Raw genomic sequence first — 24,081 nt, forward strand, 5'->3', positions numbered from 1 at the left:
AAATCTTTTCATTACACTCTGCCAAAAATGTGACAAGATCCCTTCAGGTAAAGACCGGTGCGTTCTATGTCTCTCGCACACAGAAAAATGCACTGACATATTCTGAAGTTATATGCTCTTTGTAGCACCTGATATACTATACCTTTTGAGGGTAATTAAACTTAAAAAAAAAAACTTCTGATGTCATAATTTTGATTGGTGGGGTCTGGGAACTGAGACCCCCACCGATCGCTAAAACGAAGCGGCAGAAGCGTTTGGGTGAGCGCTGAGCTGCTTAGTTTTTGTACGGCTTTTCTCGGAAAGCCGAACAGTTGGTGTATGGGTTCATAGACTTTTTATTGAGCCTGTACACCAACTTCTCGGCTTTCCTAGAAAAAGCTGATCAGGAACCAAGCGACTCACCCGATCGCTTCTGCCGCTTCGTTTTAACGATCAGTGAAGGTCTCAGTGCTCGGAGCCACACCGATCAAAACTTCTGACATGTCACTGTGACATGTCAGAAGTTTTTTGAAAGTTTAGTTACCCTTTAATCATTTGTTAACGTTTTACCATACAGACATTCAAAATGCCCTGATAATGTAGTATCCATATTAGATAAAAAGTTTCCCATTTCCTGCAGGAATGTGATCACCCACCTATTACAGTAAGTGCGAGTGATTATACAGGCAGATGGTATGGGTTAATCACATCTACAGAACTGCAGTTACCTCTACACAATACAATTCTGAGGGCTAAACCCTACTTAAGAAACCAGTTGGAGATCAGCCATTTTTTAATTATACCTACCCCCACCATCTTGTTTCAACCCCTCCATTTTTTTTTGTCCTTTTTCACCCAATAGTATACGGCTGCCATTTCTTCCGTGCTCCTCTGGGCAGAAGTATTGGTGTCATTTCATTACCAAGTACCCACCATACCATTCACAGGAAGACATTCTCAGTGACTCTGCCACATTAAATAGGCCTATACAGGACAGGCACTGTCACCTGATGTCCCCAATGGCAGTTGCTAGGCAACAACCTGTAGACATTCATGGAGTGAAGGGAAGAAAGATAAGCTTTGAAGAAAACAAAGAGGTATCTAGGAGCCATATTGAAGGAAACATTTATAATAGGGACATCATCGTTCTTAACAGAGCTATCCTTGAACTAAGTAATTATATTGATCGGATACTTGTCATTACTTATTCTCAATGAATGCTGTAAATATATCCCATACACACAGATAGATAGATAGATAGATAGATAGATAGATAGATAGATAGATAGATAGATAGATAGATAGATAGATAGATAGATAGATAGATAGATAGATAGATAGATAGATAGATAGATAGATAGATAGATAGGATAGATAGGATAGATATCTTTGAAATTGACTTGTGAATGATGTCTACGTATCTACATAGTGGTTCAGCAGATACATTTATTACGGATTTTGCATGTCATTACTCTAGTCCTTACTACTATGTCTATTAAGCAAATTAGAAACGGTAGAAGAAAAGTGCATGGTGCTCCCCTTTAATTTTCAGGCACTGAATCTAGAGTCATTAACATTCGTAGATACATGCAATATCGTGTCAAATGATCTTTGTAGCACAGAGACACCGAAATAACCTGTCCGTCTAAGCAAACATCTTTTCTTTCATCAGGTGAGACAAAGCCTCGGTGATGGCAGGACAATGGCTGACATTTTCTGTCCCTGTGGAGAACAGCTTGTCAGGTACCTAATCTGAAAATAGTCACCTGTGCATTGCAAACCTCCAACAAGGGAAAAGAAAAAAAATAGTCTTCCGTCATGGCACCCTCTACTTGTTGGTGCCAGATTACATTTCCACAACAGCTGCTTCTTTTGTCTGCTTTCAGTGAAGCCAAACCAGCCTAAAATTTAATTTAATCTGCTGTAAACCAAAGTGTCAGGCACTTAGGTGGCAGCTAAAAGGGCCACTCTCAGATAACTGACTGACACTTGCTAATAATAGGCTTGTGCATTAAGAGGGGAAGAGCGGACATTTTGTGCAACTTACGTATGGGAACGGTTCGATGTGGCCAGTCTCAGCTTCTTAAGCAGTCAATATAGCAAAAGGGCCAGGCCCACCCGGGCTTTTATGTGATTAGCTTTAGCCGCACTAATACCACCAGTGACCTCTCTTTCAAGCCAGGAGGCAACAAAAGTCTTGGCTTTTGTTAAGTGGAAAACAAAATGCCACCTTTCTATAGCCTTGAAATCATAGCTTTTCATCTTTCACATGCTCTGAAGTAAACCCCTTTATTGTACAAATTTAACCCTTTTCTGTAATCACTTGGGAAAAGACTTTTCCTTGAACAAATTACACGAGTATTATGTCGCAGGTCGACTTTTAGCAAGTGCATAAACCACAAAATCAAATGTGCACCGGCATGAAAATGCTTGTCTGTTGACTGTCACTGCCAGAGCCACGTTGGCAAAGAAAAACATGGAAATAAGCGTTTTATTGCTAGGAAATATTACGTGCATCTTATATTGTGAAATAAAGTGGCACCTGATATGTTCAGGTACTGGTTATGGTAACCGCTGGCACACTTTATATTACTGTGGAGGTGGTTAAACACAAACAAGTGACTGGCAAATTACTGCATTGCACGTCATGGCGTGTTGTGTCACAGTGCCCCCAATATGGAGTATTGTAACCCAATGCATTATAGATAAAAATAGTAGGTGACATCATACAGGCATTTACTACAGATGTAAGGAAACAATTCATATCAGAGAGAGAAAGATGACAAACTCAGCACTGCTACATCTGTATATGTACATATAGATTTTCTTAGGCATCTAAGGGGTTAACGTAAAAAGTGTAACAAAACCAATAGACAAATCCCTATATAACCCCTGCTGCCAGTATGCAGTACCAGCTCAAACTAGCAGTATTTTACACTAATCTTAGGATGTAGCAAAATACACAAAGAACTGCATACTACCAAACAAAGAAAAGAAATTAGTAGACAGAGAATGGCTGATATATACTTTATACTGGGTGATATATACTGTATACTGAGTGATATATACTCGGAGATACTGTATATACAGACTAAGTCAATGTGGTAAATATTGAGCATCTCACATATGATCCGGCAATGACTACAATCAGTAATCATTATTTTATATTTGTAATAACTTGTGTCAGCACAAAAAGGAAATCCTTGTTACATGACATTTCCTATAGCAGCACAGTAAAATGATGATGACGCCAGAGGTGTACCATGCAGAAGGTGACAAGTACCTCTGACAGCACCCTTTCTGAACGGCAAGGGGCAGCAATTTGGTAGATAAATAGTCCATCTATGAATTTTCCCCATCTGCAATTTGGGGAGGAGGAAGAGGGGGGCGCTGTAGCATTTGTCACGCTGCTTTGCATCTCAAATGGAGTGCTCTGTGTCTCTGACTTCCTTCACTTTATACTCCTTTAAGTTCTGTCAATGTATTAGGAAATAAAATGTTACATGGATCCATTCGAGAAAATGTACTACACCCATTAGTCTCCTTCACACAGATTTTTTTTCTGGCATTCAAAGTGCGTGAAAAAATGAATGTAAAAACGCTAGCATTTGTAAAGTGTAACAGCGTTTGTTAAGGCGGTTTTAGTTGTCCTTTTGATGTTTTTTTTTTTTCTTTTAGTGTTATTTTGTACATGCTTTTTTTAATCTAGTTTTTGGAGTCCTATAGAGAAGTTTTGCTGTCTTTTTGTGTGTTTGTAGTGTTTTTGATACTTTTTTTTTTTTTCGTTTTCCCATAGGCTTCTCTATGGCCTCCTTTACACACAAATTTTTTTCAGCCATTTTAAATTGCATCAAAAAACGCTTCTAAAAACACTTCTATTTAATTTGTAACATGCATTTTTTTATCCGTTTTTAGTGGCGTTTTTTATGTAGTGTAATTTTGTGTATGCTTTTTTTCTCGTGGCTTTGAAGTCCTATGGAGAAAACTATAGGAAAAACGCAAGGAAAAACGTCATACGCGGAGCATCTGGAAAAATTGCCACTAATCACGAAATTCCCTCAAAAATTTCACAAACCAAAATGCATTTGTGTGTAGTGTATTTGATATTTTACTATAGACTTTAATGTAAAAAAAAGCAGAAACCCAACGAGGCACCACCATTAAAAACTGCCCCAAAAATGCAGGAAAAACGCAAGATAAAACAGCTTACCGAAAGCATGCTGCATTTTGCATTTGACCACAAAATTTACCAAAAACGTCACAAACAAAAATGAGGTATGTAGTGCTTTTTTATATTTTATTATAGACAATAACGTAACATCTGGCTGCATTAAAAAGAGCACAACAAAAAATCTTAACGAAATGCCATTGAAAGTGCCACCAAAAATGGCGCAAAACGCTGTGTGTAAATACAGCCCAAGCGCTTATTCAGACGAACGAGTGTAAACTCGGACGTGAAAAAACGTACATATTTCGCATCCGAGTCGCACCCGCGCGGGATCCGTTTTCACGGATCCCTCATAGACTTGAGTCCATTGGGGGATCAGTGAAAACGGATGAAAATAGGACATGTCCTATTTTTCACGAGCCCTTCACACGGTCCGTTAAAACAGTGCTCGTGTAAACAGCCCCATTAAATTGCATGGGTCCGTGTGCTGTTAGTTTTTTTTAACATACAGCACACGGATGTATAATACGCTCGTCTGAATAAGGCTTAACTGTTAAATTTCAGTGTCAATTTGTGGTTACATCAGGTAGCGATCTCAACAAATGAGCCTCATTGCAAAATATCTCATTCGTGTTGCAAAACTTAAAGAAGTTCTCCAACGGTCTAAAATAAAATTTAGCCTTGTTGCCAATAGCAACCAAATACAGTGCAGCTTTCATTTCATATCCGGAATCCAAGAAACAAACAAAACAAAACAATAGGAGGACGCTCCTAGTATATTATACCACGAGAATGAAGTAGTAGGATCAGGTTAATGTCCTAAGGCTCACCTAGAATCATTGTGCTCCAGAACAGGCCCAACACCGCTAAAGGCAAATACTGTAGAATATATAATGAACCGATAAATACAGAAAAGAAGATTTTTATCGGTGACACGTTTTAGGAATTCATTTACCTTCCTCAGACACTACAAAATAATTGCAACACGGCAATCTTATACGCTTAAATTCGGAAGTGATTCCCACAATAAAACTCATCAAATTCATCATTAAACATTAAAAACATTAACCGGTTCCCGAACGTCGGCTGTGTATGTACATCCGGCGGTCGGGGTCCTTAAAACCAGCGTGATAGAGTATTTACGAAGCGGGTTATAGCTTGCTGTCCGTGCGATTGGGTAGATGAATGTCGGGTCCCCGGCAGTCAGTGACTCCCGGGAACCCTAAAGAGAAGATTGAAGCAACTTTCGCTGCTTTTATCTTCTCTCTTAATGAGCACTTTGTATATGAATTGAGGCAGTGGCAGCACCGCTGCCCCTATTGGTCCCGGTGATTATGTGACTGGTCACATGATCGCCGGGTGCAGTTAGTGGCAGACTGTTGCTGGGTCTTACTAGACGTAGCACAGCTCTATTAGTGACAATGGTCACTATAAGAGGGCTGATTTCCCCTGTAACTGTGCAGCCCCAGTTAGGCTGGGTTCAGACGACCTATTTTCAGGCGTAAACGAGGCGTATTATGCCTCGATTTATGCCTGAAAATAGGGCTACAATACGTCGGCACACATCTGCCCATTCATTTGAATGGGTTTGCCGACGTACTGTGCCGACGACCTGTTATTTACGCGTCGTCGTTTGACAGCTGTCAAACGACGACGCGTAAGATGACTGCCTCGGCAAAGAAGTGCAGGACACTTCTTTGCAACGTAATTTGAGCCGTTCTTCATTGAAGTCAATGAAGAGCAGCTCAAGATTTACGAGCGTCACAGACGCCTCGCATAATGCGAGGAGGAGCTTTTACGTCTGAAACGAGGCAGCTGTTTTCTCCTGAAAACAGTCTGTCTTTTCAGACGTAAAAGCCTCTCATCGTGTGCACATACCCTCAGTGGAAAAACATGCTGTAAATGAAGGGAAAAAAAATATAAAGTCCCACAAAGGTCTTTATCGGACCTTTGAGGGACAGACCATAATAATAAAAAATAAAAGGTAAAATAAAGTGCAAAAATTTTTTAAAATACATACACATAATATACCCAACCAAAAAAACAAAACGTTCCCCCCCCCCGCCAATCATTGTCATAACGCTAGCCCTGACCTAATTAACCTGCATTGTCTACAAAAAAAACATCACAAAAACCCACATTGCTAGCCCAACAAATAAAAAAGTTATAGCCGTTTAACTAACGCGTGATAAAAATGGCTAAACGGTGTCTGGTCCTGAAGGCTCAAAATAGCCCGGTCCTGAACTGGTTAATATGATAATTACAAACATAATAAAATGGCACCTTAGAAAAAGAAAAAGAAAAAAAGTGAAACATTTTACACTATACATACAAATAAATAAATACCCCTTTTGGTTGTTCCCTCCGGAAGTAAGTTGTCATCTCTGGTCACCAACCACCAAGTGATCATGTGACAAAAGTTCAGATGCTAAAGCAAGTAAACAGAAGGATTCAAGTCACCTCTGGCATCTTGCTGTAAATTGGCAACTGCAAACTTACTTATGGCCTTTGACTTCATTTCCGGCTTCCAGCAGTTGCCTTTTGCCGTTGGCATTTTGTTTTGCAATAATTTATCCAGAGGAGTTTAAGAACTTAAAGTTGAGCTCTGATTGGTTGCTACGGTCTACAAGGCCAGTTTTTCTTTGATATAATTTTGATAAATAAGTTTACAAAAAACTGGTTAATATGGCATTTAAAGATAAATCTTTAAAGATAGTCTTTGCCGCTTCTCTGTACTTAAGACCAGCCAAATTCAGCCTTAAGAATTTAATAATCTAAGATAGGCAGCACATCCCTAGCAACCAGTCTATCAATCAAGTGTATCCCTAGCAACCAGTCTGTTTCATTTGTTTATTATTTATTGGCATGGTAGCGGCAGCAGAAAGGGGGAGAAGCAGTTTGGTAGCAGTGAACTCATGCCATCCCCATCTCTGTGTGGTTATTCATTTTCTCAGAATAATTTTTGGTGAGTTAGTGTTATGATTACCATCCCATATACCAAAATTTCTAGTATCATTTATCTACAGAATCTCATTTGACTATTAAACTGAATGGGTTTACATTAGCGTACTGGGGGTTTAAAGAAAAATATTGCAATTATTTAAGATTGGATTCCCCATTCACCCCAATGTACTTTTCAGCACTGAAAAAAAAAAAAACGAGAAAGGGAAAACACCCATGGACAGCATGTCTGAGATGTACAGCTGACTGAACGTGTCAGTTATGTTCCAAATGGGTTTTTGCAGGTCAAGGTTCTGTAGGCATCAAGAGCACATACTATTTTTAGACAGGATAAGGTCATCAGGCCTATAGAGACAGCGAGGTCGACAGCAAAACTTATTGATCAGTCTCTGGAACCGGTACTCTGGAGACTTGTAGATTGAAACAAAAATTGCCCAGCCGTTTCCACAGTAGACGCACCAGCTAAAAGCTTGAAGGTCTAAAGATCTTTTAGGAAATAAAATGATTAGTAAGGAGTAACAGTGTGGGGAGCAGACAAGTTCATTTTACCAGATAAAAGGGGAGAAGGTCATGGGAGTGGAAATCCAACAGAAATAATATTCCCCTAGCACAAGCATTGCACTGGGAAAATGCCTATGTAACATTCCTATAGGTATGAAGGTAAATAAGGACACAATATTTTACTTAATATTAATTCATGGAAATTGCCACCGTTGTATAATTCATATCTCGTGCTCTTCTGTTATTGTAAAGAGCAATAGCGAAATACTCCTGGCTATTATAGTATGTGAGGTTTTATTCCAGTTGACCTCTTTAGCGCAATTTTATATTAATTTAATATTGCTAAGGAACACATGCTGCATTTCACATATTTCTGTTATACTCTGATGTATCACAATGGCTTTATTGGTCGACTGCTTTTACACGAGCATGTTTTTCATCAGTATTCCATCCGTTTGTTTCCTGTCCATAGGGAGCTAATGTTAAAGAGACTCTGTAACCACAATATAAGTGTCCTATCTCCTACATAAGGAGATTGGCGCTATAATGTAGGTGACAGCAGTGCTTTTTATTTAAAAAAAAACAATCTATTTTCACCACGTTATTAGCGATTTTAGCTTTACGCTAATGAGTTTCTCAATGGACAACTGGGCGTGTTTTACTATTGACCAAGTGGGCGTTGTACAGAGGAGTGTATGACGCTGACCAATCAGTGTCATGCACTCCTCTCCATTCATCCTTTTAGATCGCTATTTGCGGTCTTATACTAACACATTAACGATACTGAAGTGTTTAGACAGTGAATAGACATTCCACGGGATGTCTATTCACAATCTCTGCACTTCGTTAATGTTTCTGTGGTAGTTACAGCAGAGCACGCGTAATCCCGCGAGATTACGCTGTAAATGACAGGTTACAACGAGATTACGCGTGCTCTGCTGTAACTACCACAGAAACATTAACGAAGTGCAGAGATTGTGAATAGACATCCCGTGGAATGTCTATTCACTGTCTAAACACTTCAGTATCGTTAATGTGTTAGTATAAGACAGCACATAGTGATCTAAAAGGATCCCTATGTGCTGAGGAAATGAATGGAGAGAAGTATATGACGCTGATTGGTCACTGATTGGTCAGCGTCATACACTCCTCTGTACAACGCCCACTTGGTCAATAGTAAAACACGCCCAGTTGTCCATTGAGAAACTCATTAGCATAAAGTTAAAATCGCTAATAACGTGGTGAAAATAGATTGTTTTTTTAATAAAAAGCACTGCTGTCATCTACATTACAGCGCCAATCTCCTTATGTAGGAGATAGGACACTTATAATGTGGTGACAGAGCCTCTTTAAAGGGGTTTCCAGCCAGTAAAAAGGATAGGCCATCAATAGCTGATGGGTTGGGGTTTGACTCCTGGGACCCTTGCCGACACCCGGACCCCGCACAGATCAGTTGGTCCGGTGCCTGTGTGCACCGGACGTACATGCCGGAAGCAGTTGGCTCCGGCCACTGAATAGCGGTCGAGCTGCAGTTCTGCAGCACGGCTGCAATGCTATGTACGGAGCCAACTGCTTCCGACTCCGTACATAGCATTATGCGCCATAACATCCGGTGCCCGCGGTGCTGCTTAAGGGTGCGGGGTCTGGGTGTTGGACCCGCACCGATGATATACTAATGACCTATCCGGTGGATAGGTCATCAGTTGTCAGAAGGTGGAAAACCCCTTTAATACATTAATACACAAGCACAATTCCATACAAAATATGAGTTTTATGAGAAAGAAAAAAAAGAGCATCTCCTTGAAAACAGTCTTCCCTGTCTCATGTACTTGTTATTCTAAGCTATTATTCAAAGTATGATAAGGCAAAGCATCATTTGTGCTTTAGATCAGTGCATTAGACCTAAAATAACAGATTAGGAAATAATCCGAGCCCTGAGGAATCTGTGCTGGGTATATTTTCAGTTGGTCCCACATTCTCTGACATAATCACATAAGGGAATTTTTTACTTATCTTATATCTGTGCAAACTGCAAGTCAACCACAAAATAGCAAATAGTTCAGTTAAATCTGTATATAACAGCACCTGCCCCTCAGTACAGATTTTTTTTCTCCTACGATCGCTCACTAGGTGATTCTTTGTTATTTCTTTCTCTTTCCTCATAAATATTTAATTGTCCAAAATTCAAGCATTCTGTTTCAAGCCGCTGTATTGATTATGCATTTTGCCGACTGACCTGAGGCAATGTCTGCAGGATTTTCTCAGGCTGAAGGTTTTCCTACCATCCAATGAAAGTACTGGACCTTACTTAAACATTTAACACTTAAATAAGAGAATCTTCCCCAATAGCTGAAATAAACCTTTCCTGACAAACATTTACTATTACCAGATAGTCGATAGATGGTGATAAATTAGAGAGATAGAGATAGAGATAGAGATAGAGATAGAGATAGAGATAGAGATAGAGATAGAGATAGAGATAGAGATAGAGATAGAGATAGAGATAGAGATAGAGATAGAGATAGAGATAGAGATAGAGATAGAGATAGAGATAGAGATAGAGATAGAGATAGAGATAGAGATAGAGATAGAGATAGAGATAGAGATAGAGATAGAGATAGAGATAGAGATAGAGATAGAGATAGAGATAGAGATAGAGATAGAGATAGAGATAGAGATAGAGATAGAGATAGAGATAGAGATAGAGATAGAGATAGAGATAGAGATAGAGATAGAGATAGAGATAGAGATAGAGATAGAGATAGAGATAGAGATAGAGATAGAGATAGAGATAGAGATAGAGATAGAGATAGAGATAGAGATAGAGATAGAGATAGAGATAGAGATAGAGATAGAGATAGAGATAGAGATAGAGATAGAGATAGAGATAGAGATAGAGATAGAGATAGAGATAGAGATAGAGATAGAGATAGAGATAGAGATAGAGATAGAGATAGAGATAGAGATAGAGATAGAGATAGAGATAGAGATAGAGATAGAGATAGAGATAGAGATAGAGATAGAGATAGAGATAGAGATAGAGATAGAGATAGAGATAGAGATAGAGATAGATAGATAGATAGATAGATAATTACACTATTGTAGGCAGATCCATCCAGACTTGTTAACAACCAGAAATCTATGGAACTGTCAGACAAGCTCCAGTCAAGGACATACATAACTTAGAGGCAGACTATATGGCTGCTATGAGGCCCTTGGAGAGTGAGCCCAGTCCTGATTAGTCCCATCGCTTTTGCTATTGGGTGGTGGGAATATGTACCTGACTACCCTCTCTAGAGGCTCTACAATATTAGCAAGTAAATGGGTGGGGAACTGGCCCATGGGTCATGGAGAGGGCATGGGATGGGGAAACAAACAACATGTCCCTCTGTTCTGGGTGGAAACCCTGGCACCATAAAGGGGGGTTCATTTTGCAATGGTACTCCTCTCTTTTATGTACGACACTGCTCCAGGGCCTGTTCTTAGTCGACAGATTAGATAGACCTGGTAAGATTTTTCCTGACCCATGTTACTTTTTCCGCACACTATAGTGTCTACCAGTTACTCGCTTCTCCATAGCAATGACATGCTGAATTGTTAAAGAGCCCAGCATACATGAGGGGAATCACTAACTTTATTTGTTGGCACAATATCTTGTGGCCAAGACCAAAGACTGTCTACAGCCAAGTTTTCACTAGACATAAAATGTTGTTTTTTCGCTTTTTCTCCTTTTCCGTCTTGACACCTGTTATTTTCAGGGTAGTCCCCAGATGTTTGTGAAGATGGCTGCCTGCCTCCTAGTTTATAGACTCTGTGTTTACATCTTTTTGTGACTATGTAATGAGAGCTGGTACCTGAAGGTAGTTGCCTGTGTTTATATGTATTTAGATGTACCACACAGCAATGCAGAACTTCTTTCATCACAATGCTGGGGATAGTGGTGCCACTGACTATGCTACTTCACTAATCATTTATGTTTTTGAGGTTCTCAGTTGTTGATGGTCTGCAGTTACCATCAAGTATGTTTTTAGAAAAAGATATGAAAGGGTAATTGACCTATTTGGGGATATGGTTCCCCTATGCATGTGAGATATAAAATCCAGATTGCTATGTTATATGTTGACGGGATTATAAATCACACTACTGCACTAAATACTACTACCATATAGGTTAAATAAAGAAGACACGTGGACACAGCTGTTGGGTGGAGGACTGGAGGTAATTGGCCACGGCCATCTTTATTAAATGCCAAATTTCATCAAACACCAACATTAAACTTAAGTAGTCCAGCCATATACTCAGACCAACTAGCAAATTTTCAACATTTTCCTGTCCACTCACATAAATTGAGCGACCCACTCCTGCTTCTAATAAAAAGGCTGTGACATACACAACCATGGCACCAACACTTAGTATATAGTCTAACAGGTGGATCACATGGGTTTCACGCCACCCTATGACCCACCTGTCGCTGGGCAAAATTTTGCCTTGACCCGGCAGCCTGACCTAATCACTGAATGTTGCTACCCGGGTTCCAAACTGCCTGTCTAGGAGGGAAAATTCCCACCGAAAAGCTCAGCAACAAGAAGGTATCCGCCTGTACTGCTTATAATTCCACGGGGATCCCTCCTTATAGTCCAGTATCGCTTTATGATGGGACAAAGATGCAGAATTCCATAAATGTGTTTCATGATGATAAAAAAAAAAAGAAGAAAATAGCATCTTGAAATTATCAGTACAGGTGATTTGTCTCCTAAGCACATTGATTGCTGGGTTACACATACAGTATATGTGCATTTATTTTTGGAAAGATGGATGGTACTGATGGAGACCAGGAGGAAATAAACTCTATTGTGCACTGGTACCAGTACCAATATTACGGTCATCTACAGCTAATACTTAATGGGGGAAGGATATAATACTGTGAAACACCTCTACAAGTGTGTCAGCGATTGACAGTATTGAGCAGCATGAGCGATGTAGGGGGAAGCAGCACCTTCACCAGCGCTGCAGCCTCTGCAAAACAGCTGATCGGCAGGGGTGCCGAGAGTCGGACCTCCACTGCTCAGATATTGATAACCTATCCTCAATTTTCTCTCTCCTGAAAACCCCTTCAATATTTCCACATAAATTTCCCGTTCACTTTAGTGTACTAATTCACCCTGAAAGCAAACCTACTTAATAAGGAGACCACCATACATTTTCAATTTTGCCTCAATATGAGGTATTTTTGGGCGATACATCATTTATATGTAGGTACTAAAAACTGTCACAGATGGCCTCCTCAATATTTATCATGCAGCTGAAAAATATTTTAGAATAGTGTATTGTATTAGAGACGTTTCTTGTGAGCCATGCAACATTAAATGGTCACAAAAATATTTCAAAACAGCTTCACATAGCAGCAGATTTGATTCCCAATGATCGTTTCAATAAATTTACCCCTCTGTATGTAAAGAGCATTAATAAATTAATTGTAAAACCTAGTGAGTTGAGTATGCCAAGCAGTGCTGCAGTGTAGAGTATGGGGGAGGGACAGAGTAGCATCTTGCGCTTCTTATAGAAAACAGGAGGTGGATCAGTATGTCAAAATCTCATTAGACAATGTAGCTAAACTACAATTACTGACCAAAACTTTACGCTAATGAAGCAACTTACAAATATAACAAAATTCCTGCATCAATGGAACCTGATAGGTGCCAATTTATCCAATATTCTGGATTATCAGATGCATGGTGGATATAGGTAGATCCTCTAAAATGCGGCTTTATTACAGTCACCTAAAATGGGCCTTTCAGAGTCTTCTTGTAAAATGTTATACTATATGGCTGTTCTGTGCTGGACACTAGTGCTGGATTATCAGAATATATAGAATATCGGTTGCCAAATTAAAGGATTTTCAAGGTAATTTTTAAGACCAAAACTGAACATCCACTTAGCAATATACCATATGTGCAACCCGGGGGGGGGGGGGACGGACGGACACCTGATAGTAGAGGGCCCCTGTGCAAAAACAATATATGGGCACCTTTCTTTCCAATAGCCCATTCTCCTCCGGTTTCTCTAAAATTCCTCCAGTAATAAAGAGCTGTAAAGTTCATGAGATCAGGCCCTTATATAAAATCTAGTAGACGGTAGGAAGCGCTTAGCTGGTTTTAAGGTAACAGTGGGCCGCTATACCGACTGGGCCTTTGTGCAGCTGCACATGTTGCAGTTACGGTATGTCCACCCATAGTGCAACCGGTAATGTCAGACTACAGGCAACGCCTAAAGGGAGGCGTCATGGCAAGAATTGGATAAAAGCGGCATTAGAGTAGAAAAGGGTTAAAATGGCAGGGAGGAGGGTATTGAGATGGAGCAAAGTGGTTAAAAGGAGGAGTAAACACGGCAACGGTGCCATTTTGAGAGAAGAGCCAATATATATATATATATAGCATATTTTTATATGATGTATTAGGTCGGTATAGATATGGGGTTGAAATGTGTTTTCCTTGTTTTTATTTAGTTAATAAAACGGCTGCTGGAGCCAACTATGTCCACTCATGGTGTTATTATTTACTGTTGGTTAGAGGGAATGAGTCCAATAAGTAGTGAGGTAGTGAGCGTATTGACAATGCCACAGAGTCAAGCGCAGCGGCGCAGGGGCCCATAGGTCAGGGGGGCTTCCGCCACCAAAAGAAAAACAATAGTGCTTCCTACTGTCTACTAGATTGCACGTAAGGGAATGAACTAATGAATTTCATGACTCAGACACATGAGATAGGTGCTCCATGATGAGCTGCTGGAACATTAGGGCAAGGAGCCCATATACTGTCCTGGCACAGAGGCCCTATGCTGTCTGTGTTCTCCCCAGTTCCACACAACCTGAGTAGGATGTATTGTGCCTTTAAAAGCATGTCTCACATTATCACCTACATAATATTTCCCTTTCTTGTTCCCTAAGTGGTGTTGGTGTTTTCTGACTATTAATTATAATGAGAACATGGGAAACACGACTATACCTTAATTATTCAAGGGAATCCCAAGGGAAAACAAGGACACAGAAACCTGGGTGAAGGAGCACATTGCGCATAAATAACATTGAGTAACTCAAAAGTATTTAATATACATCACGGTGGTACAACTAGTGGAGTTAGTCATGTGGCGCAATTCATCATCACATCATAATTTATCTGTGGTTCTACAAACCTACAACATTACCTTAACCGAGTGACAGTTTGAGCTCTGCTATATCTGTATACTATGCGAGAGGTATTAAAAGACATTAATAAAAATTTATCCCAAGGTCACACTAACCTTAATTATCCCTAAGAGTGTGTGTTGCATGAGAAAATATCAGGAAGCTATAGCCATGCTATGTTTTTCACTGTGAAGATATTATAGCACAAGAAAAAATAATGGCAGCGGGGGAGATTATCCGTGTGCAAAACGCGTTCCGTCAATTGGTAAAAAGGCTGCCTCCACTACCATTTACATTTTGTAAAGTGCACAATTAATTACTGCAGATTTTCTCCCATGTATCTCATGCTGAATTTCCAAAATTGGTCTGTGAAATAAAAATGTATGGAGTAATTAAATGGATATTTATAATTAGAACTTAATAATTTGCATCAGGGACAAACGAGCTCTGATTTCAATCTGCAGTGCATTTAAATTAGCCTGAAGATAGTGTAATTTGATGTTTTATAGTTCCCCCTCTCAGATTATGAAACAATAGTGGCTGCGGAGCTGCCGTGTTTGCGGCTGGGATATACTGTGGAAGCTGCAATGAAAATGTTTGACAGCGCAAAGGCGCCATAAATTACATGGCAACTGTGTAAAAGCCATGATGGAACAAGTAAAAGGGCTGACCCATAACACATTTGATTCATCGCCGTACACACAGCTTTCCTGCGCCAGTCTTAGGACAGCAAGTGCACAGCACGACTACTTAGCACACAGAGCACTGTAAATTATCGCTAGTCAACACCATTGATTTCTAGTCAACATTTCAATCAATTTGAAGTAAAAATAATACACAACTCATTCAACAGCCTATTAACCAGTCAGGCTCAGGTCTATAGCATTTTAAAGGTACTTTAACTCAAAAAGGGGGATATCTATCATACACTTGATTAGCCAAGGGTACAGAAACACAATAATTATATGTTTTGACTCTTTTGGATTCGGGGACTAGTAAGAAATCTATTTTTCTTTGCTGCGTTTGACAAATGTTGATGAAATTTACTACAATGTGAATCTTTAAAATTCTGGGAAAGAGGTGAAAGAGCAGAAGAGAAATGTCTCCACGATAGGATATTCATATTTATGCAACGGATATTATTATTATTTTTTTTAAATGCATGGAAATGAATAGTTTTGGAATCATTTTTCACGTCTACAGTTTGTTTTCCCTCGGTTACTTTTTTCATGAAACACCTTCTCGTCTCTCTCTATGTTATTGGGCAGTCATACAAGGCGGTGTACAACATAAAATGGTCTCCTGTAAGAGGGAGGCAGACTAACAAAGTATGTGACACATGAAAACTACAGTAGGCCTCATGAAGATCAAGTAACACAGCAATTGTCCATAGCAACCAATCAAATTCCAGCTTTATTTTTCCCTCAACAGCTTCGAAAATAAGAGAAATTATCTGATTGGCTGCTTTGGGAAACTACTTCCTGTTTTGCCTGTATTAGTTTTTATACAAGAAGGCCATAATATTCATGTCCCCATCATTATTATTTCAACTGCAATCATGTAGGAACATATGCAAAACAATTGACCATTCTGAAGCGTGTTCAGAATAATATTATTATATATTATTTTGCATTTCTTATAAAGTGCCAACATATTTTTCAAAATAAACATAGATTGTAGTCACTCATATCAGTCTCTCAGTCTAATTTTCCTTTCAGACACATTTAGGCCTCATGCACATGAATATATTACGACTCCATACATGGAGCCATTATACACCACACATAGCAATCTATTGCTTCTAGGGGAGAATAGCACCATAATCAGATGCTGTACAGCGGTGCACAGGGTGACTATGACAGAATAGTCGGGACTCCGTTTACCACCATACAGCCTCTTGTCTTCCCTATAATCAGAATTGCTTAGTTAGTTGGTAACTGTCAATAACACGCAGGACTGTGGGGAATATCAAATTCCTTGCCATTGCTCTGCAACAGACTATAGGCTATAGTTTATGGCAGTCCATAGTTTGTGAATAGTACATACACAACCAGTATCAAACACACTCTGGGGCGAAATTATCAATGGCTATACGCCAGAGTTATGTGGCGCGAAAAAACAAAAACGCGAACTATGGCACACGGCAATAATTTGCAACTTATGCCATTTTCGCAGCCTCATCCACTTTAAAATAAAAGTGAGCGGGGCTTCGCACTAGAGGGCGGGGCCATCTGTGGACTTATAAATTCACTTACACCACAAATTGGCGTCATTGATAGAGGAAGTCGCACGGGCAGGTGCGCCTATTTTATTTTGCACCTTTTAATAAATTGGGTGCATTTGGGCACATTCAGATGTGGCAGAATTGCTGTTGAATTCAACTGCGGACATTCCGCAGTGGAATTCTGCAGCAGACGTTTTTTACATTTGTTTCTATACATCTTTAGGAATTTTCCCTCCGCAGCATGCTCATTATGTTGCGGAGAAGCGGAATTTCACTGTGGATTTCAGCCTTTGCAAAGCAAAAACTGAAATCTGTGGCAAGTCCGCTGTGATATCTGCAACGTCTGAATTACCTGTTAAAATTTGCAAATGTTGGTGCAGATTCGTTGCGTAATTGCCCCGAATCTGCACCAGCATTTGCAGCGGAAAAGTTCTGAACATGGCCTTTTACTCCAGCACTCCTTATATTAAGACTGCCGTATTAAACACCAATCTTAATAAATCGCCCGCACCCCCATCCCTGTCTCTGCTGACTGGTTGATAGGGAAGCCAATGCAAATTTGAATTCCCTGCTACCTATGCATTGCCTCCATTAGCATCTCCAATAATACTATAATAGTTATTTCCTGGTAAATTCCTTAATGCTGAAGAAACCAAACTTTAGAATGAAAATGGCAATCCTCAAGAACAAGCAATTGAGCAATAGAGCTTCTATGTATCCTGTCTACATAGAAGCTGTATCGTTCTCTCTCAACCGATTCCATCAGTTCATCTGAACTGACGGCTCGGCTGAAAGTGGGTCCTTTGTGTCTCTGATAGAGGTGATCAATATTAGGTGGATCCGCTCTTAACCAAGCCGTCTGTTCAGTTTATCTAACAGAATCAGCTGAGAGAGAACGATACAGCTTCTATGTAGACAGGATACATACATAGAAGCTGTATAGTAAAAAGTAAAAAAAAAAAAAGTAAATTACAAAAGTGGTTAAAAACACAAAACCCATTATAATAAACAAAACAAATCATTTAAAGGTGTACATAGCCTTTAATTGTTCTCTAAAGTAGTTATTCACCAAGGTGGACCACACAAGAACCTATTCTCGAGCACCTTATATACCCACAAGCATACAACTGCCATTTCCGAAAGGTCTAAGGTTATGTAACCCGCAGTTCTTACTAAAAGCTGATAATGCAGATAAACTTTCTGCCTGCCATGAATAAAAGATGATGTGACTTGAATCTACATAATAATGTAGGGCCAAGCTTTGACCACCAGGTGTTCACAAGGTAATATTACACATTTAACCCATTGAGAACGGCAGCTTGATCTCTCTTCTATAACCAATTGCAATCTACTGACAATACATCTCAAGTTAATTTCCAGTTTATGCATGACTACATTTATGTATGGGAATGCCCTAAGGCAGCCTATCTAATATGAAAGAGAATGAGCGTTATTGCAGCACCTTTTAATTCTGTGAATATTAATATACGATCCATCATACAATGATGATAATAGATGCTGTGTGAGGTAGTTCCATATACTGGATGCTCTAATAGGTCCCAGTGGTGACCCTGATTGTAAGTACTTAACATCGGAATGTAGCTCTTATACAGTCATGTGTTCTGATCTTATGCTATTTTGCTTTATCCATACCATTAACTACAAAAAGATTGTTTATAGATCCTTCCAGTATATTAATCTGGGAGCAACCCTTTAAATGAACTATAAGGGTATGTGCACACACACTAATTACGTCCGTAATTGACGGACGTATTTCGGCCGCAAGTCCCGGACCGAACACAGTGCAGGGAGCCGGACTCCTAGCATCATAGTTATGTACGACGCTAGGAGTCCCTGCCTTGCTGCAGGACAACTGTCCCGTAGTATAATCATGTTTACAGTACGGGACAGTTGTCCTGCAGCGAGGCAGGGACTTCTAGCGTCGTACATAACTATGATGCTAGGAGCCCGGCCCCCTGCAGTGTGTTCGGTCCGGGACTTGCGGCCGAAATACGTCCGTCAATTACGGACGTAATTAGTGTGTGTGCACATACCCTCAGGGTAACAGACATAGCAGCTACTATGGGGCTCAGCAGCTAAGAGAGCCCGTCCTGACCAAAAAATAAGTTATATGATCACTCTTGATGATGGGAGGCGCAATGGAAAACTAAATATGGATCGCCCAGGAGAGGAGGTACAAATGCATGGGACAGGATGGAGACAAAACTATATACACTTTTCATGTGATAATTCCACTTGGTGCTGACGTTTGAGTGGAACCCCATTCAAAGTTTTGTTATGGGGCCGCTTGGCTACTTTTTACATCTGTGCTGGAACCAAGTAGTCAGGAATCATGATGTAACCAGCTATTTGTTACGCTTCTCATCAGAGAAGTAGATTCTCTAAGACTCAATTGGTGTTGCGATGGCTAGACTTGGATGCAGAGTCTAAGGAATCTCTCCGTTCCTCAACCCCAACCCTGATAAGGAGGTACACGTGTCTTTTACCTTTTCTGTTTTCTCAACATAAACTAAGATGTGTGGCAGGAGATGACCAGCTTTGGAAAAAACAACATGCTTTTGTGATATTCTGTCTAAAGGTGTCTATTCTATATGTGTCTGTGTGGTTGTGATGTAAATTGTATCCTGTCAAGGGTTTTGGTTGCATGTTGCGATATCGTATTAAATTGGTTTCATGAGAAATTGGAGTTCTTAAACAAATTCAAGCAAAGGTAAGGGTGGACACATCTGTATGGTCTTCTCTAGTTGGATTCCCAGGTTGAAGTCCCTAGAATAGTCATTGATTGGCGGTGGGTGAGATGTATTGAAGAACTTGTAGCAAAGTCAGAAACGTGGCCAGAAGTCGTCAATAGAAAAGCAATCAGGATGCAGTAAGCCAGAGGATGAAACGGAACCGTAGTCTGAAAGGAGGCCAGGAATTGATACCATAAGTAGAGCCACAGGAACCAAACAACAAAACCAAGGGATGAGACAGGAGCGTAATCCAGGAACAAGGCTGAGTTCAGGAGTCAGGAACAGAATCAATAACACAGAAAGAATTAATCAGGCAAGAATGTACTTTGATCTTTAGGCAAGGTGCAGAAGCTAGTGTCCCCTAAAAATAGGTCACCAGGGCATGACATCATCATTGAGCGTCGATTGCCTCGAGAACCCGATGCCTCTTGCTGAGCAAAGGAGAGCCACAGCCAAATCTAACAGGGCTGCGGCGGAAGACAGAGGCCATTACTGGAATGGAATAGGCATCCATTTGCCTAGCAAACTGTAATGACGGGGGTGGGGAGACAGACAAGTGAGCCCTAATCTACCCACCACTCAGTCCCTGCCTACTTGCAATGACCCGCCCTAGGCGAAGGGGTACAACTGGGCGACGGTCCCTACTTCTTGTATAAGTGCACGACAGACAAGGGTACACAGAGCTAGGGGGAGAAAGGGGCAGTTGCCCACGGCAACACCGTGAGCAACAAGAGAAGTGAACAAGCCGAGTCAAACCAGGAGAGTACGAGGTGCCAAACGCAGAGCAGAAGAGTAGTAAACAAGCCGAGTCAAACCAGGAGTGTACGAGGTACCAAACGCAGAGCAGGAGAGTAGTCAGCAAGCCGGGGTCAATATGAAGCAAGGACAATGGTACAAGAAGCTGCAGCAGGGCCAGGAAACCAAACGAGAAGAAATCACAAGCAAGGAGGAACAGGAAAGGCAGGAATAAATAGACAGAGGGCGGGAGCTAGCTCCGTCTGGCCAGGCTGTGATAGGTTCTCCCACTCCTAAGCCTGCCACCCTGAGTGGTGGAAGATGGAGTCAGTCTCACAGACATAGAAGCAGGTGCAGACTGATTATCTATGGGCGTTAACCCCGAAGCTGTGCCTGGCAGATCCTTTACACAAACAGATGCGGTTAGCGTCTAAAGCCTGTGACCAACCCCGGGTACCTGACGCAGGTACTGGGTGAGGTTAATAACACTAATGGTACATACAAAAGATAGTGAGGAGGTGTATTTTGGGATTGGTTTACATGGGCAGATTTCTGCACATAGCATGTAGATCGGCCGATGCTATACCGTATGGAGACAAACGATCATTCGGTCCCCATCAGTTTGCATCATTGTCGGCAGCACATTCCCTGTGTACACGGTGAGATGTGGTGCTGACAACGATGATTTTCTAGCCTGCATAAACTATATGACTTTCGTTTGTCGGCTAATCGCTGTTCTTAGGAATGCTCCTTCCCGAATATTGTCCCGTGTAAATGGGCCTTAAGGCTACTGGGTCTCAAAATCCAGACTAATGGGCGATTCTAGATTTGTGGATATCTGTCTATCTATCTATCTATCTATCATACAGATTGTGTGATATATAAAGTACGGGTGGAAATTGTACTCAAGCGTAGAATACCCATTGCAGATGTTTCTGTTAATTGCTCAACCTAGAAGCTTATAAGGGAATAAAAAGGGGGAACAGCCAAAGAATACGTGCTACATTTCTATCAAGAATTACGCATAACTGCACTTACATCAGGTCACTGTGCAAGGTAAATATACAAGAAGTCACAATATGGCTCTCTCAATTAGCCGAAGCACAGCAGGATCTCACAATGGCGCAGCTTACAGTTATCTACAACAGTTGCCAAGCACAAATACATCTGAGTTGATTCCAGGAAATATGAATGAATGGCTGGGATGCCAAGTTAGTGTAATAATAACAACACATTTTTTTAGAGAAGAATCCAAAATGCTTCCATTGTGTTACTAATTGGTGTTTGAGAGACTGCAGATTTATGATATGATTTCCTGAAGATTAAAATAACAAATCTTCTGCTCTGGTGATTATTCTGATATAAGAAAATCAATGACACATTTGATCATTTACAGTTACATCAAGTTACAGTATGTTTCATGAAATATGGATACTTTTCTATTGTCTAATATGTTTCTGGCTCGTATGTAACATCTAATATTGCGTGCTTTTAATCCATTTTTTATTTCTTGTGCTTTCAATCATGTCGAGGTATATGACAAGTCATTATTTGGTTTTCTAACCCACACTTTAAGGCTACATTCACACGAATGTGTCTGTTTTGCGTGCGTAAAAAATGCAGCGTTTTTACGCACGTATGTCATCCGTATGTCACGCATTTTTTACGTCAGCAAAAGTAACTGAAGGTGTTTTTTTCCCTCATCATCACTTTAGCAACTGTTGCCTGAATGATGGACGGCACACGGATGACATCCGTGTGCTGTCCGTTATTTTTCACACACCCGTTTACTTCAATGGGCTACGTGGTGTGCAAAAATGCACCAAAACAGGACTTTCAGTGAGTTTCACGCAACGGACACACGCTGCGTGAAAAACAAAGCAGGTCTGAATAGTCCCATTGATTTTCATAAGTCTGTGTGGTGTCCGTGAGAAAAACGGACAGCACACGGTTTTGAAGTACGCTCGTCTGAATAAGACCTAAGTGAGATGATTTGGATGATTTAGTACTATTGTCACTGGTTTATACCACCAAAATCGAGCACTATCGCATTTCTTCACTTCAACCAATCATAGATAATTACACTAGTATGGGCGCATCTGAAACCTGATACAATGCTGTGGGGCATCTGTGGCTGGCACACTGCTTTGTAGACATCGGAAACTAAAATTGGCATGAATGCATCAGTGGCTGACACTGACATGAATTTTCTGTCACTGATACACTCCTTTGGCATCTATGGCTGACAGAATAGTATGAAAGTATCCATGGATAGCACACTGCTATGTGGGCATCTATGACTGGTGCACTGGCATGGGTACATCTGAGACTGGCACATTAGCATTGGTTCATCTGTGGCTGCACACTGGCATGAATAGATCTGTGGCTGGCTCATTGTCATGGAAGCATCTCGATCTGTGGTCCATACACTGTTATATGGACATCTATGGCTGGAATATTGTTATGGGGCATGTTGTTTTACTAATTCTTATAGAACAAGGCTTTTCAAACTTTCTCTACTAGGGCCTCACCAGTCAAACCGTGGTGGTGCCTGGGCCTCGCCACCAGTTATCAAAGTCTATGCCAAAATTAAGATTATTGTTCAATTTACCTTTCATTTGTCTCTTGAACATAGTATTACATTAAAATAAGCCCAAAAGAGTCAATTAAGTTGCTAAACTGGAGATAGCTGGAACAAGAGTAAGGTGGGCGTAGTATATGAGCACTTCTGTGAAAGCTGCCACCACAGATGCGCCCCACCAACAACTAGGGGGCGCCTCACTGGTGAGGCCCTCCTCACAGTTTAAAAAGCACTGTTATAGAAAACAATAGAACTCTAAGATTTATCATGTGTGGATTTTAGTCATTTAAGTCGTCTTTTTACTCTCATTTCAGTCCCAGTTTGTGGCCTAACCTTCCTACGTCAACACATGTGCCATCAAATAAATAAAAGAACACGTTCCAGCCTTACTTAAAACCACTAATGATAATAACGTGCCTTTAAAGTAACAAGAATAAATATTCTTTAATAATTGGGATTCAGCCTTGTGCGGTTTAATGCAAACTGTTCAAGGTGGGTGTTAATGCCCCTGCATCCGTCGTATTCTTTTCTACAGTAATTGGCCATTTACAGCCCTGGTTAAATCTGATTATCTTGTAAATATGGTAGGGAGGAATCCACTGTACACCACTGTATATACATTAGGGGCTCGTTAAGAGATAATAACTAAACGAGGAGAGAATGATAGTGATTTTAACAAAACAGTAACTTGGGGGACATATTTTGTCTTTTTTATTAGATTTGCCCACATTTAATAGTTAACCTTAAATTGGTTTACATCAATCAAACATGAAGGCAGTTCTTAAAAGAGATGCATTATTAATCCATCTGCAACTGCAGCTCAAAGTGTGGGAATGAATTCAGTTATTACAGCTTGTGATTATTAGAGAGACCTGCAACATATTACTTGCCACTTACTATATTTACAATGATGTTGTTTTTTCAAGAAAGGATTAGAAAAGAGCATTAAAAATAACTCTGATAACAATAAGAAAAAGTATATTCAGCAGTAGGCAATAC

General features: G+C 40.3%; 1 protein-coding gene and 1 long non-coding RNA gene across 5 annotated transcripts in view; one reads left to right on the forward strand and one right to left on the reverse strand.

Moving 5' to 3' along the window:
- The window catches only part of BCL11A (BCL11 transcription factor A), a 109,821-nt gene that overhangs the window by 59,058 nt on the left and 26,682 nt on the right, over positions 1–24,081 (reverse strand). The window lies entirely within an intron of this gene.
- LOC142760080 (uncharacterized) lies at positions 1,011–23,482 on the forward strand. The gene is made up of 3 exons (XR_012883240.1): positions 1,011–1,076; positions 1,652–1,722; positions 23,397–23,482. It is a non-coding gene; the product is annotated as an uncharacterized LOC142760080 (long non-coding RNA).

Source organism: Rhinoderma darwinii, chromosome 4 (assembly GCF_050947455.1).
Source record: "Rhinoderma darwinii isolate aRhiDar2 chromosome 4, aRhiDar2.hap1, whole genome shotgun sequence".
NCBI classification, from domain to species: Eukaryota; Metazoa; Chordata; class Amphibia; order Anura; family Rhinodermatidae; genus Rhinoderma; species Rhinoderma darwinii.